Here is an 18,051-nt window from a genome sequence, read left to right as displayed (position 1 = left end):
GTTATGATTCAGTGGCTTGATAAAATCCTGAGCGTCACAAGATTTTTCAGATCCAGGTTCCATTTTTTTGTCGTGTACGTTGTACCTCCAAGTTTCAATTGCATTTTATTATTTTCTGTATCAGTTAGTTCACGTAACCGTCGTAAAATAAATCGTTGGTAATTATTCATTTCTCTAAATTCGTATATGTTTATCTGTTGATAATAGCGGCCACCTACCTAATAACTGGTAACACTTCAGATTACTCTCCAAACCTTAACCGGCATTTGAAGATGCTTCCCTACCTAATAGTTAAATTTCAGTCGCCGATTCGTGATCAAATAATTAGCGTACAGTTTTCATTTTAATATATCTTGTTCATCCAGTTTCATATCCAGTCAGTCAGCTACAACGTAGGACCAGGCACATATATGCATCGGTCCAAGTTGCCATACCTCATTAGTACAGGAAGATGTACACCAGATTCATAGAAGTAGTTACTTCAATGATAGTAATATATAAAAAGAAAGATTGCATAGAAGGATATAATACAGGAAGAAAGAATTAGTTCGTAGAAAGAAAGGTATAAAGTAATTTTAATCTCACAGTTTAAGGGAAGACAGAGTATGTACACCGACGCTATTGTTATCGATTCTGTGCCATGTCACCAAGAGTCTCCAACCATTTTTACGACGGTCACGCGGACCCTAACCAAGTAGTCTGCATTTAACAACACAGCTCAGACTAGAAGTTAGTGACTTCAAGGACAGATGCCTCCGTATCCGAAAAGTAGTTGTCTAATTTTCCGAGCTAGTGAAAAATCTGACCGAAAAGAAAGATCAATCTATTTTCAGTAACTCACTACTTACTTACGCCTGTTACCCCTCATAAATGTACATAGACCGCCCACCAGCATTCTCCATCGAACTCTGTCCTGAAAAATCCTTTTCAGCTACTACTCATCCTTTTGATGTAACTTATTACATTTCACATTTATTTTAGTACTATTAAATTATTGAGTTGAGAATCACGGTGGTAATGTCACGTTTACGTGATTGTTTAATCTACTGAATATATTCATTATTTAAAAATTCCAGTTGGTGCTCTTCAATCACTTCTAAGCTTGAAAAAGCCATTAGTATTTTATAATAAATCTCAGATAAATATATCCTCACAGTGAATGTCTAGAGATTTCCTATCATTTAAGGATAATTTTACTACATTTTTCGGATCAACTCCGTCTTTTCATTGTTCTATCGAAATTTATAAAAAGGACTAATTGCTTTAAATTTTACTATGAGCTAATGTCAGTTGGAATACCGTTAAAATCTAGAGATTGCTAAGTATTTGTTTTGTTTTTGTTTGAGACTTCTCATCGGTACAAAGCTACAAAAGACCAAACTCGGTTATTTTTTTAAAGTTAGTTGGGAGAGATTTATTCAACTATTCAATGCCCGTAGTATAGCTTTTAGTATTGTAACTTGTTCTATCAATAACTGAATACATGGCGAAATTCTATTTTCAAAAATTATATATTTTTTAAAAAAATTTACTATATTTAATCTCGGTCACACTGATGATTAGTTTCACATGTCAACAATCAACATATGCTGGAATACTTGAGAAACAGTCACATATTAACGTACAACTTTAGGAATGGTGTAGATTCTTTTTTTCAAAAGAATTAATACTGCTGTTAGTGGATAGCTTATTTCAAGAAAAATATGAAAGGAACAGTATCAAGTAATTTAAGTGAATAAGTATTTTAATAGAAATTCAATTGACATATTGACGGCTGAGTTAAAGTATGATGGTGAATTTGAGCGATTTTTCTAGATTGACCTTGGGAAACGTTTGTTCCCCTATCAGTCAATAGGAGGAAAAATATAAAGGGTTAATTTATAATACGAAATGAAAGAATTTACTATGTAAATTTTCTGAGTGATTAGTGAATATTTCTAGATTGCTTATCAGTTATTCCGCCTTGAATTCAAAGAAAAAAATCCGACATAGCCATCCGTCCACATGCATATATACCGTTTTACCTCGGGTACTTTTAAAAAGTCTTAAGCGCAGTTACATAAAATAATTACTTACATATCCGGCGTTTTTCCTCTTTTACGTATTATGGCTCTTTCCATATTAACGACTACGCCGACACTATCAAAAGATAATAGTAGTCGTATTGTCTGGTTCTGAAACATTTGCCAAAGAAGTTTTAGCTGTAAGCAGGATCTTTATTATCCAATGCATTATCAAGAGCTTTAATTGTCCTAATATTAAAGCAGAACGAGAGAAAAAAGACTCACTGCTGATCGACTTCCTGTTCACAAGGTATTGCTGCATTTTGTAATTCCTTCGATTCCTTGGTAGCAATTTTATCTCGCAGACGAGTGTTTTTCTTAACAATCCGAATTCTTGTGCTTGATCATGCTCACTTAATTAGATTGAGTCATAATGTTATCAGGATCATGATGCGATGTGTTTACCATCACCTTGAGACCACTTTCTTGACTCAGGTTTGGTATTATGTTTAAACTTAACCACAACTGAAATTCGGCGTCTGTTATTAGGCCCATATCCAAATGCCTGAGGATCAGCAAATATTCAATCAGTACATTTAAGTCCAGGTTTGAAACTAGCCTGATTTTCTCACATTTACCGTTTGCGAGTCCTAGTTAAGTTTTGAGTGATTATCGATGCTATCCTCTTGGATCACAATATTAGCCAGACTAATTCTTCTGTGATTATTATTGGAGTATTTGTCCCTACAAACGGACATTCAGTGGTTGCGATCACAAGATACTGTAAATTTTTAAAGAACCCAAAGAGAATTTCAAATTTGAATATGTAGGTTTTCGTATTGCAGGTATTCTGTCGAACTGAGTAGTTTAATTTCCAATGATCGAAAATGGGATTCGACAAATCGTTAAACTTTGAACCTGATACTGTGCACTTTATTCTTAGTTTGCTGATAAAGAAATTCATTACTTTTTATAAGATAACCCTAGGTATTTAATCAGTTACTCAAACTCTCAGTTATGATTTTAATTACTTTCTGTATTCATTTTAACTTGCGATCAAACGGTCCCTCGGATGATTATTATGCAATCAACACATAATCGGTAACAAGTCTGCACTATTTGAGAGCCTTACTCTCCTTCAACTTTCCAATGCATTCATATTTATTACTAACTTTTGTTGATTACCGTACACATTTATAAAACTGTTTAATTTATCGCTTTACACTTTAGAGTTATCAATTAGAAATTACTTCATTGTGACATCATATCAAACAGTGACATATCTAGTAATCTATAATTTGCTTTAAATATAGTTTAATTTACCAAGATCACATTTAATAGTTCTATTTATTTATTTGAACACAAATATTGGTACAAGGGGGCACCATATATATATGCGCCACACAAAACAATGAGAATGGGAAGAGAAAAAGAGAGTAGGGAGCGTATAAGAAAAAAAGAACGATAACAACCACAGATTAGTATAAGGTAGTGTAATAATAATAATAATAATAATAATAATAATAATAATGTGGGAAACAGAAAGGTACAACCAGAAGAATTCTTTCAAGTAAGGGAGACACAACCACTTTCTATGAAGAAAGTAAAAGAAGGTTACAGCAGGATCGCCACTGGCTTCTATTCTGAGCCATATCTGATAACGTCTCTAGCCACTGTGTTGCACCATCTCTCAGACCCCAACCAGGGAGTCGTGAAGGATCAACAGAAGCCAGTCCTTTGCAGCTTTCTTTCATGCCACGACACCATGTCATGCACTGACCAACTCTCCGCTTTTTCCAAACAGTCCCAGAGTCGGCAAATAATGCACGACGTGGAATTCTCTGGGACGACATTCGGAGAACATGTCCAAGCCAACGAAGTCAGTGTTTCAAGATGGTGACATCGATTGCATTATCATCTCTGTGCCCGAACACACGATGCCGAACCTCTGCATTACTGACATGGTGTTGCCACTGGATGTCAGCAATCCTTCGGAGACAGCAATGATCGAACACAGAGAGTCGTCTAACATCCTCAACTCGGAGAGGCCAGGTTTCACAAGCATAGAGCAAAACTGCTTCACCGACGCGTTGTAGATCCGACCTTTTACAGCCAGACTAACATCACGAAGGCGCCAAAGATGGCCCAGATTGGCATAAGCCGCTCTGGCTTTCACTATTCGTGCATTGATCTCATCACTCACACCCCCACCAGCACTTATGCAGCTACCCAGATACACGAACTTCTCGACTACTTCCATCTGCTCACCATTCAGGGTGAGTACATGATTAGAATCCTGCCAGTCTTGTAGAAGTACTTTACACTTCGAAGGTGCGAAGCACATACCATACCTACGGACACTGATTAATGAAAAATTCTATTCACGCTTCAATTAAGAGTCTAAACGTTTAATAGTAAATGGTTTAATAGATAAAATCATCTTTTGGCTTATTTTAACTATAATCAAATTATTTCACTGTAATTTGATCTTTTGATAAATGTCAAGGTGTATGTGCATAGTTTACTTTCATCATAAATAACATTTGACAAGAAGAATAAATTAAAAATAACATTTATTTGTCTATATTTGATAAAGTGTTTCATAAACATAAATAAACATTCCAACTCATATATATATAGTCCGTTAGTTTTAATGAAGAGCAGTTTATTGTCACTTCGTTAGAATGTAAAAATTAATTTATTAAAGCAAAGTGGAAATTTTCGTTAGGTATATGCGAAAGACAATTTTCACTAGTAAATATACAACTGAATTTTGTGTTAGTTAAGATTTGTTTGTTCAAAGAAGTCAGTTTAATAAAATCTCAATAAGTGAAGCATTTATTCATTTTGAGCTTTTACAAATGAAAGAGAATAAACGATAATTCCTGTTTTAACTAGTAAGATGCAAACATGTTGTTTCTTTTATGTTTGCTACTTGATTGATACAGAATATGGTATACAACTAAGGCACTTGGACGTATAGAACCCTACAGTTGCAAAACCAAAAGAAAGCTGAAGAAGTGTTTATTGGGTAAGAATCAAATCGTACAGAAAACCGTGGGTATTTATAGATATTAGCGTTTGTTATATCAACATTGTAATTCAGTCAATCCGCAAAGAGGCAAGTTATAATACTGTCCAATAGTAGCACGCCCCGTTGATATTCTAGAAAACTCCATCACGTACTGGTTGGATGGAGACTCTTCGGCTCCTTTAGGATTTTAGGAGGTTCCGTCGTAGTTCTCTGAAGCCGTCCCAACACCTCTTCGGAATAAGATTTCTTCCTTGGGTCCATTTGTAACCTGACAACTGGTTTGCGGTGGCGTTCCAGTTTTTTTCGCTGTCTTTCTTGTTCAAGTTTTCTTTTCAGTATGTGTCATCGATGTATCTGAGATTAACTCTAGTGGAAGATTAACCTAGTTATCTTGGATGTGCATCATTCCTCTATCATTATGAATTTGGTCCATGCCTCTGATACATGTCCCGCAAGCTTCTCGAACTCTGTACAAAACACTTCCCAATCTTTGTTCGAACTTTCCCGGTTCCCATCCATTCTTTCCGAGGTAGGACTTAACGGACACTTTATCTCCAACGTTAAAATTTCGGATATTAAGATTTGGTCTGTGCCCGTCCACTGTTTTGGGTGGTAACATGGCATTGAAAATAGTTCGAACACGTCTTCCAAACATGGCTTAAGTAGGCGAATTTCTACCTGGGACAGCTGGATTCGGAGTGGTTCTGTTAGTCGTTAAAAATTTTATTATTACCTATCTGGTTGTCTCCTCATCTCCCCATTTCAATAATGCTCTTTTAAAAGCGTCGAAAAAACGTTCTGCTTGACCATTCGATCGGGGATGATAAGGCGCTATTCCATTTATACTACAAAAATACTTAAATGAGTCTGAACGAATTGTGAGCCATTATCGGTCACTAAGATCTCTGAGACTCAAAAACAACTGAACAACATATACAACTTATGAATTGTTTCAGAGGCTGTACAGTTTGGCATTCTATATATACTTCTAACCAATTCATAAATACATCCACAATAATTAGAAATATTTTACCTTGAATTGAACCGGCGAACTCTTCATGAAGTCTCTTCCAGGGTCCTGAAGGTGTCGGCTAATGCTGTAGTTCGCATTTTGAAGGATGATTAGCAGCTTGAAGACATGATGGACAGTCAGGGAATTTGTTTTCGATGTCTTTGTTCATTGAGAGCCAATAAGCATAACTTCGTGCAAATGATTTCATTTTATTGATTCCAGAGTGACCACTGTGAAACTGTTTGGGAACCTTGTGACGCAATACTTTTGGAATCATAATTCGATCACCGAACATAATACACGAGTCGACAACCATCAGCGAGTCACTGACGAAAATATTGTAAAAAATCTCTTTCAAGACGATTGTTTGACCATTTGGTTGAAAGATAGCACTTAACTCTGCTCAATGTCATATCGATTTCAGTGATTTTCTTGATAAATTCGAAGGTAGCCAGGAGTCCATCGATCGCGCTTTCCAATACTTCCAATATATATATGTAAATATACAGGTGAGTGTAAGCAGTTTTTATTTGGAAGTTAATAATCATAGAGGATTGACTTTGTTAGATTAGAATATAAATATATTTGAAACATCAATTAACTTTGTATACTACTTATTGTTCACATGAAAAATACCTACACTTAATTTGAAATGACTAGATCATAAACCAGCGAGCCAAGAAATTTAGAAGAGAGTGATTTGTTAAGAGAAATTCGATTTATTTGAATATATACACTAAAACTGACTGTGCATTTTCCACAAATATATAACTAGAATATAGTTAACAATGACTCTACCACCAACAATATGGACAGTGATGACCCTATTACAACTAAAAATATTCGAAACCTTAGTATTTTTACAATGTGAGTAGGTGATATTAGGGAATTAACTTCAAATTCATAGCAGTGATAGAATTTAATAAGAGGCTTAAATCTACAACCCTATTCAAAAACCATCTTTCTCATATTTTATTGACTCTAAAGTCAGATAAATAGGTTGGAAGTCTTTATCAGGCTTTTGAAGATTTACAAAATACAAGAAACTTTCATAAGTCTAATCATTGAAAGCATTTGATGAATATAAAATTTCGACGTATTTACATTTTCTCTGAATCTAATAGATCAAGTACAAAAACCGTAAATAATTTTATTCCTTTTTTTCTTCAAGTTTATAACTCTAAGGTAACTTGTAGCAACAGGATAATTATTCTTATACTTGTTTATTCAGGGGTTTTTTATCGATAAGGTTAAGTTAAGTATGAAGTCAACATCACATGAAATCGGTTCAAAAAACTTCAACAAAAGAGTTTTGTTCTCCAGCTCAGAGAAAAAAACTTCATCAAAATCATCCACCTGAGCTACAAATCTCCAACATCTCAGTATCAAACATTGTTCTAGTCATTAATCACTAGTTGATATTCTCTATTCATTTTATATTTTATCAAATTTGATTATTGTTTTGTTGATTTGAAAATTTCATAAGTAGTCTATTTATTATTAGATAAGTTTAATTGTTTTTTCAAAGCAAATAATCTAACAGAAAATATCTGTAAGATTAGTAAATAAAATTTAACTCCGTCATTTTCAAAAATTTACTCTTAATTCTTTCTTTTTTAATGGAAACTTTACACATTATGATTTTTGATTAAGATCATGAATCGACTGATGTTAGACCACCACTGAAAACCTGGAAGCAATGAGTGGCCGTTTCATCCTATTGTGGGACTCCTTAACAGTGCACATTCACGATCCTGCCTGCGGGATTTGAACCTTAGACCCTCAGTCTCGCGCGCGAACGTTTAACCTCTAGACCACTGAGCGGGGATCCAACAATGTTAATGTCTAACCTCAACCCATCAACGAAACGGACGTCCAGTGCTTCAAGGTTTTCAATGGTAGTCCAACATCAATCCGTTCATGATCTCAATCAAAAACACAATAATCTCCACAACCCCATTCTGATACGTGATTTATTTGATTGATTACACTACATAATGGTTTAATTTAGGTATAATCCACTTCATCATGTTAGGAATTTCTCGGAAGCTAGAGGAGATCAAATATGTTTGTTATTTCAGTATTGTATTATCCTAATAGTATGTAGTGGTTGTAATCAGAGGGAGTTGCTGTAATCCTTGGAACCGGAAACCATTGTATTATGGACACGAAAATTGATTGGAGAACGATATTTATTTCGCTCTTGGAAACACATGTCAACTCTAAATAAAAGATGAATTCATTTATATATCGAATTTTACACACGGATTATGACTAATTATCAAGTATCCTGTCTAGACAAAATACATAAAATTCTTACAAAATACACGGTGCATCTGCTGTTGGACAAAGTTCATACTGAACCAGTACAACGTATATCATAGTGAATAAATATCACATTGAAAATAACATCAATATTATACTAAGCGAAATGGCATATGAAAATTAAAATATTATATTATATTGAAAAGAAACGAATTTTATAGTTAGTAGTTATGAAACTGAATTAAAAATGTAACACAATAAAAGTCACATTGTGTTAAGAAATCGATCTCCATTCTAATAATAGTATATTCTTATCAGAATGGGTTTTGTGGAGACTTTTAGAAATTTCACTGGTTGAAATCGTGAGTCAATTGAAGCTAGACCATCATGGAAAACCTGGAAGCACTGGACGGCTGTTTTGTCCCAGTATGGGACTCCTCAGCAGTGCGCATCCACGATCCCACACCTCGCGAGATTTGAACCCAGGACCTATCAGTCTTGCGCCAGGCGCTTAACCAACTAGACCACTGAGCTGGCCGGCATCCAACGGTGTTAATGTCTAACTTCAACCAATCGACGAAGTTGCGCCACCATTGTCTTCAGTAAGTTGATATCTCATAACAGACCTGGTTGAACTCCATTGGGAACGGCTCGCACGCGAGACTGATAGGTCCTGGGTTCGAATCTCGCGGGATGTGGGATCGTGGATGCGCTCTGCTGAGGAGTCCCATACTGGGACAAAACAGCCGTCCAGTGCTTCCAGGTTTTCCATGATGGTCTAGCTTCAATTGACTCATGATTTCAACCAGTGAAATAGTATATTCATCTATTGTTTGACTATTGCACCGACTGGTTTGAATTTCTGTTACTCACTTCATTGATTTAAAGATAATATGTTAATTAAGTAACTTGTAATTGTGTCTTCTGTATTGAATTTAATAAATAATGGATTATAATATCTAGGAAATTACAAATAAATGTGGACTAACTTCAAAAGAAAGAGAGAACGAACGAGGTTCCAGTGGAGGAAGAAATCAGGAAGAAGCGTCGGAAGTGGATAAGACAGACATTGAGGAAAGCACCCAACTGCGTCACAAGACAAGCCCTCATTTAGAATCCTCAAGGCCAAAGTAGAAGAGGAAGACCAAAGAACACGTTACACCGAGAAATGGAGATAGACATGAGAAAAATGAACAACAATTGAATAGAACTAGAAAAGAAGGCCCAGGACAGAGTAGACTGGAGAATGCTGGTTGGCGGTTTATGCTCCACTGGTAGTAACAGGTGTAAGTTACTTCAGAAAAAATTATTCTTCTGTGATATTAGTTTACCAGTAAAAAGCACCAAAGAACTGACAACTTGTTTACATAAATATGTATATTAATGAATGAAGATTTATCATTTTTACTTGAATGTAAACCTTAAAATATCGACATAAAGGTCAGTGAATCATGATAGAAAATGAGAGTAAATGTACTTTTAAGGCAAGATGATAAATTGAGGTTTATTTTTTATTCCCACGATAAGTTTTATAATAAATTACTAGAATTAATATGAATAAGAAAAGAAATTCTTCTTTCATAAATAAGTTTATTCTTATAGATACATTTTTCTCACTTGTTTTCCTCGTGTTGAAATTTCTCCCAATTGTCAGTTTATATCTATCTATCTATCTATCTATCTATATCTATATATATATATATATATATATATATATATATATATATATATATATATATATATATCGAAAATAGGTAAATTAAAAACATTGTAAAAAAGTGAATTATTATTTAAATCTTGACTTAAAACATTTAAATAGAATTTTGTTTCCATAGAACCAGTGTCCACTAACAGTGTAATACTGTTTAAATTGAGATCCTAGACTCAGATATTTCGAAAAAAAATTTGGTCATAAACTTGGAACACTGTAGAATATATTAAGGAATTAGAAAAAGTCATTAGGAATTCATCAACTTGGTTTTTTTTTTCTAGATAACACTCACTAAAAAAGCTCATCTACAATCTTGATAGAAAATTTCTTTTTTCAATGTGCTATGTCAGCAATATTAAAATTGAACTAGGTCCAAAGATGTATGACGATTGCTTCCAATAATCTAGAACCAAAATATAATACATCACAATGTCAATTCATTTAGACTTTTGGAATTGTCGCAACGTCATTGATATAAATTAATCAGTACTAGAGATTAAACATTACATTATCTGTTACTGACATTTATAAATCAAAGTATAGATTACATAATTAAGTGTTGACTTTATGAAATTATGAACGGAGGAACGAAAAATCAATTGATTCTAAATAAATATAAGTAAAGAATCAGTATTCTTACTAAATTAGGCTTAAATTTTAAATAATTCTATGTTGTTTCACTGTTAAAAATTATACCAAGATTGTTGTGTCCGAAGAAGATTACATTATGGATAACTTCTGGGAACTATTTATGAACTGTTATTATATATATTCTTATTGTGTAACTATTAAGTAACTAGATAATATATTGTGATAAATAGAAGTATTTGAATTGTAGTATGAACTAAGAATCTCAGAAATAAATACTAGATAACCACAAACGAATGTATTGTATTTAGAATTCGAAATCAAGTATGCAACAAGTACAAAGGTATCATTAATTCATTCAAACACCACATATATATTTATATTTCTCCTATATTAAGCTTTCATTTGGCTACTATTATACGACTTACTATTCTTTAGTTATTCCCTATCAATTACTTACATTCTCTCACACTCGCAGCTACATTTGGCTTGATCTGGTATAATTAATATTTACCATTTTATGATGTAATGCGGTTCGGTCTGTTTGTGTATAAACCAAGTATGTCTGAAATATACGATTCATACAGTGGAAGATGAGATTGTGTTCTGAACTCAACGGGCAGAGCGAGATAAGAATAAATAATGACTCAAAGTTGATTCTAGGCTCATTAACTCGTCATTGGTTTGGCATTAGATCAAGGTTGTGTAAGTCGGTGTTCTGAATAGCAATTTTGTCACGTAATCTTTTGACAGAGTTTATGATATAACAAATATACATATGTGAGTAGTAAAAAATATGAGAAATAAGTGTTACATGTTTCAACTATCAGCATAATTGAACTAAAATGACTACAATTTACGAACTAAATGAGTTGAATTTTAATTCTGAATTTTGTTTTTTGATTAGTACACACCGAAGACTCTATTGCTTATAAGTCATATCTAAAATAAGACAACTATTCAATACGACCTAGTTCACAATTGTTTTATAATTAATATCAGTTTGTTTTATAACAAACTCCGCCTGTAGCTTTCCTAAAGTTACTGCCGGTCCCAAGCCCGGGTAAAGGAGGAGGGTTGAGCATAGGGTTAGCGACCCCATCCCGTAGAAAACTAACTCTATAAAAAAACGCTAACCAGAAAAAATAATTCAAACCATTTAAATTCTGCCCTGGTTGTTAGAAGGTCTTCATTTAGAAGAACTATGACGCCTCATGGTGAAAGCCGAGTTCCTTCGGAAATCACGAGGCCGATGCCCCTTCTAACAACCAGAGCAAAAATTTTTATAGGTACATGGAACGTTCGGACAATGTGGGAGACCGGGAAGACCAGTTGAATAGCAACGGAAATGAGGAGATACAACTTGGTAGTACTCGGAATAAGCGAAACCCATTGGACCCAAACTGGACAACACAGGCTAAATACGGGAGAGATGCTGCTATACTCCGGCCACGAAGAGGAAAATCCTCCACACACTCAAGGAGTTGCTTTAATGCTGTCCAAAGTATCACGAAATGTACTTGCAGGATGGGAATCTCACTGATCCAGAATCATCAAAGCATCATTTAAAAAAAGAAGGAGGGGATCACGATTAATATTATCTAATGTTATGCACCCAACAATTACAGCAACGACGATATTAAAGATCAATTCTGTGAGGGGCTGCAGTCAATCATAGAGAAATGCCCAAGAAAGGACCTCACCATTCTGATGGGAGATCTAAATGCCAAAGTCGGAACAGACTACACCGGATATGAAGATATTATGGGACAACATGGACTAGGAGAGAGAAACGGAGATGGGTAAAGTTTGAAAATCTGTGTGCATTCAACAAATTGGTCATAGGCGGCACAGTATTTCCACACCAACGTATACACGAGGCTACATGGATCTCACCGGAACACACTACAGAGAACCAGATAGATCATGTTTGAATCAATAAGAAATTCCGAAGGACAATGGAAGATGTGGGAACCAGGAGGGGAGCTGACATAGCTTCAGATCACCACCTAGTTGTGACCAATTTAGAACTGAAGCTAAAGAAGAACTGGACAACTGGACAAACAGCACTACAAAGATTCACTACAGCCTTCCTTCGAGATACTGACAAACTCAATGAATTTAAGATAGCTCTCAACAACAGGTTCCAAGCCTTACAAGATCTACTGAAAGAAGAAGAAACTACTATGGAGGACAACTGGGAAGGTATCAAGGAAGTATCAACTCCAATGTGTCATGAGGTTCTGGGCCTAAAGAAACATCATCATAAGGAATGGATCTTTATAGAAACACTGGACAAGATCAAAGAAAGGAAGAACAAGAAGGCAGCAATAAACAACAGCCGAACACGAGCAGAGAAAGTCCAAACACAAGCTGAATACATAGAAGCAAACAAACAAGTGAAGAGGAGCATTAGAGCCGACAAGAAGTACGTGGAAGAACTAGTAACGACGGCGGAAAAGGCTGCAAGAGAAGGGAATATGAAACAGCTTTACAATACAACGAAGAAACTATCAGGGAAATACAGTAAACCAGAGAGACCGGTAAAGGACAAAGAAGGCAGGCAAATAACTGAAATTCAACAACAGCGGAACAGATGGGTAGAGTACTTCGAGGTAATCCTGAATAGGCCGGCTCCACTTAATCCACCAGACAGCACACCCAGATCTTCCTATAGATGTCAACCCACCAACAACGGAAGAAATTAGAATGACCATCAGACAAATCAAGAGAGAGAAAACAGCATGATCCGACAACATACCAGCTGAAACACTAAAGTCAGACATCGAAGTAACTACAAACATGCTTCACCTTCTATTCAAAAAGACATGGGAGGAGGAACAAGTGCCGATGGACTGGAAAGAGGAACACTTCATCAAGATTCCAAAGAAAGGAGATCTGAGCAAATGTGAAAACCACAGAGGCATTACACTACTGTCAATACCAGGGAAAGTCTTCAACAGAGTGTTGCTGAACCGGATGAAGGATTCAGTAGACGCCCAACTTCGAGATCAACCATCTGGATTCCGTAAGGATTAGTCATGCACAACAACCACCATCAAGAAGGTACAAGTATTTATAAAGGGTTGTCTACGCAAGATACTCAACATCCATTGGCCGGATACCATCAGCAACAGCCTTCTGTGGAAGAGAACAAACCAGCTTCCATCTGAACAAGAAATTAGGAAGAGACGATGGAAATGGATAGGACATGCATTATAGAAATCACCGAAATGCATCACGAGGCAAGCCCTAACTTGGAATCCTGGAGGAAAACGGAAAAGAGGAAGGTCAAATAACACACTACGTCGGGAAATAGAGGCAGATATGAGAAGGATGAATAACAACTGGGAGGAGCTGGAAAGGTTTGCCCAGGACAGGGTTGGATTGAGAATGCTGGTGGTTGGCCTATGTTCCTTCACGAGGAGTAACAGGCGTAAGTAAGTAAGTAAGTAAGTAAGTAAGTAAGTAAGTAAGTAAGTAAGTAAGTAAGTAAGTAAGTAAGTAAGTAAGTAAGTAAGTAAGTAAAGTAAGTGATATGAAACAATTTTTGTAAATTAAAAAAAATAATCCATTAATCATTAATTGTAAATCAGCTGTATCTTTTGTTTTTCTTTTTGCCTAATCTGTACTTTGAATTATCTCACTTTATCAACTTGTAGATTTGAGTATTATCATACCTATAAATCTTTCTAAGGATTCATTCCAAAGATTTTTGTTTTTAATAATCAAGTAACTGTCTCAATTTTATAAATCCTTAATATTTAATTGAACATTGTTACAGAAATCGATAATTATTTCCAAAAAAAAGTAAATGACATTTTATACAAGGATGATAATACGATGGTTCTTTTGAACAGTCATACATTTTTTTCTTGTTACTAGGACTAATACACTTTAAGATTTTCAATATCATTCAAAGAAAATCAATATTTTTTGAAAAAAAATGTATCAAACTTTTTATTGATTGTTAAATTATTTCATTTTACATTACAATCTGAGTGAAAAAAATGCTTTTTTCCTTTGAAAGAAAACACAACTCATTGAAGATTGTGTTTTCCCTTTATCATTTTAGAATCTCTTTAAATAAAGCAGGAAATAATTAAGTAACTTTAAAAAAATAAAAAAAATAATGGCTAAAATAACACATTTCTAGCTAAAACCAAAACAAAACGAAACAGAAACAAACGTTGTCTACAGAATTTAATTTTTATTTTCAATAATTTTAGTCAAGTAAATGGTCGTTCACTGCTTCCAGGTTTTCAATGGTGGTCTAACATCAATCGACTTTATGATCTCAATCAAAAACTGAATAATCTCTACAACCCTATACTGATAATTACTATGTGCTTATTAGTGACTAGCTTCGTGGGAGAATTCTCGGAGTTCTAGTGTGAAGTTGTGACCAGCGGAGCTAGAGATAGGTATCTACCTCAGTAAAATGGGAGATAGTTGCGCAATTTCGTGGACTGGTTGAGGATAGATATTAACACTGTTGGGTACCGGCTCAGTGGTATAGAGGTTAAACGTTCGCATGCGAGACCGAAGGTCCTGGGTTCAAATCCCTTGTGCGGGACTATGGATGCTCACTACTGAGCAGTCTCACAATAGAATGAAACGGTTGTCCAATGCATCCAGGTTTTCAATGGTGTTCTAGCATTAATCGATTCATGATCTCAATCAAAAACATAATAATCTGCAAAACCCCATACTGATAAATGTTTACAAATTAACTAACAATAATAATCTTGTCAAAAAAACAACAAGAAAATACCAAATAGTAATTTGTAAATTAATTTGTTAAATTTCTACTTGAGTAATTATTTCTTATTTATACTAATTGTTTTCTTGTTGTTGTTGTTTAATCTAACAAACATTTTATCACCTGTCAAAATGACTAGAAATTTAATTAGTTTTTCTTTCTTTTTTGTCAATAAAACTTAACCAAGAGTGAGAATTCGTGCGAAAGAATTATGTAACTGTAAGAGAAAGAGGTATCAAAAGCAATAAATGACAAATAAAAAAAATAACAATAACATATCAACAGTACAATAAGGTGTAAAGTAAGCAATACATTATTTTGATAGAACAAGGAGAAGACGGAGTTTATCTGGAAAATGTGATGTATTTGCGCTATGCATTTCGAACAATCTGGTCACACATATACTTGTCAAGGCATTTTTATATGAAAATTAATAAAGGTCAATTAGATAAAAGTTCAAGTAAAATAACAAAGGGGGGAGAAAGAATAAGAAATTGTCGCATTATCCTAGGCTATAGAATGAATTAACGTACATTATTATTATTATTTTATTTCTAAGGAACTTGAGAATAGGTTAATGAAATCTGATTACATGCAAAATATCTGTTGATTAATTGCATTTACAAATCAATGTATTACGTAATACTGGTTTGAATGAATTTTCTGTTAGGATTTATTTATATTGGTTTATAAAACTAATCGAAATAACGATAATAATATATGGCATTAGAAGTTTGCTCAAGAAAAAATGTGTCTAAAACAAAGTGAAGAAATGGAAATATTTGTTAAAAAAGTGTTTTAGAAAGGGGAATATGTATACTTTTGTTCTTTATTGTAAGTAAATAAAGAGATTTTGAACCGTCAATGTCCTATAGACATATAATTGTTCTTTCGTGTCATGCACAAACTGTTTGAAGTATATTTGGAGACATCCAAATTAAGGGTTTGTGTGAATTCGTTGTGCCCGAATACCATCATCAACATCATCATCATCATCATCTTCTTCTTCTTCTTCTTCTTCTTCCGTGAGTTGTGCACTTTCTATACTATGTGAGTGATGCATAGATGCAGCAATGTATCCTCGGGCACACTGATGATATTTTAGTTGGTGTGACTGTTTTTCAATCCCTTCCTATATCGGCTTAGAGATATGCTGTGATTATTTTCATAGTGGGTTTCGCACTGTATATTATTTCCCGACTCTACAAGTGGGTAAAGAAAACCGAGGTTTTGAACAGTTTATGGCGCTGAACAGTGACATGAAAAATAGGTGAATGGAGCTGAAAACTGTTGATTTATCGTGGCTAGAATTCTAGAGATCATGTAATTCAGTGTATTGAGACGTTATCAGTCATAGCTTCGAATAGAAATGAGTGCTATAGCTTTCTGTTACCTCCTTCATCAAGGTTAAATAAACGTTCTTATTTGAAAAGAGTCGACATCGGTTATATCATTATTCAAACCATTTCTTTCATTCAGTATCATTTTTGTTCACTTACGTATTAAAAATAAAGGCTTTTGATTTTTTTTTTTTCAGTGAAATTATTATTTAATTTGCTGTGACTAATTATTTTAGTGTTCAGTTATATCGAACGTTTTGTGTTTTAGTGATACAAATAAAATATAATCATTTATACATTTTTGAACGTACATGCTATTTATCTAGAGAATACAACTAAAGATTTCTATCAACTTGTTCGAAGATTATGAAGGAATTTCAAAGACGATATAATAATAATTTATATATTCTGAAAATAATAATTACAGAATTCACGCCAGTTTACAGGCATAATCAATAAGATATAAATAGTAACATTAGATATACAGAACAAACATGTGATAGAAGAAAGTTTTAAGTATACTAGTTCAGTAGTTGTTTAAGTGGTACATATATTACAGCGATCCAATGCATCAGCCGGGAATTTTTAATATTTCTTAAATGAACAGCCTGTTGATTTATAAACGGAGTAATTAAGGTCATTTCATGTGCCAGATCGAATTAATGATAATTATCTACAACTAGAGAAATTAAAAGGAAAACACAGGGCACGGAAAAACAAAGCAGTAATTACCAAAATATGTCAGTCAAGTCTACCAAAATGAGTGTGTCATGTGACACAGTGATATACTGTTGATGTTACTCAAATTAGTTAACATAAAATGACAGCAAGTAGGTGGTTTTACTTAGGGAATGCACTAATAAAGATGGATAAACATTTAAAGTTCCTATAATATCACTCGTGGAATGAGATACACTTACAGGTGCTGGAACATTCAATGCATTTTCAGAGGAGCAGTATGCATCGATGCAGCGAACAAATAATGGGAGTGATTTTATCGTACGGATAGATTGTGGTAGGTTATTCCAGAGTTTAGAAAGTTTACAGGTGAAATAATTCATATAAAGAGATGATTTAGAATAAGTTTGTTTCCCTAGTGCCAAGGAATTACGGATGTCATAATGAGAAGTTTCTGCATATTGAATCACGTGATTGAACGTAAAGGATAGTTTATTAAGTAGTTTGAAGAAAAAGATAAAATTTAGTTTGAGTTTCCTCTTCCATAAAGGGTCTAGCCCAAGTTTATTACATCTAGAATTATGAGTTAAGGTACAATCAGCTCCAAGAATACGAAGTGTAAATCGTATACCAATGTGATCGAATATGTTAGTTTGTT

Source organism: Schistosoma haematobium, chromosome 2 (genome assembly GCF_000699445.3).
Source record: "Schistosoma haematobium chromosome 2, whole genome shotgun sequence".
NCBI lineage: Eukaryota > Metazoa > Platyhelminthes > Trematoda > Strigeidida > Schistosomatidae > Schistosoma > Schistosoma haematobium.
Note: the sequence above shows the minus strand (reverse complement) of the source record.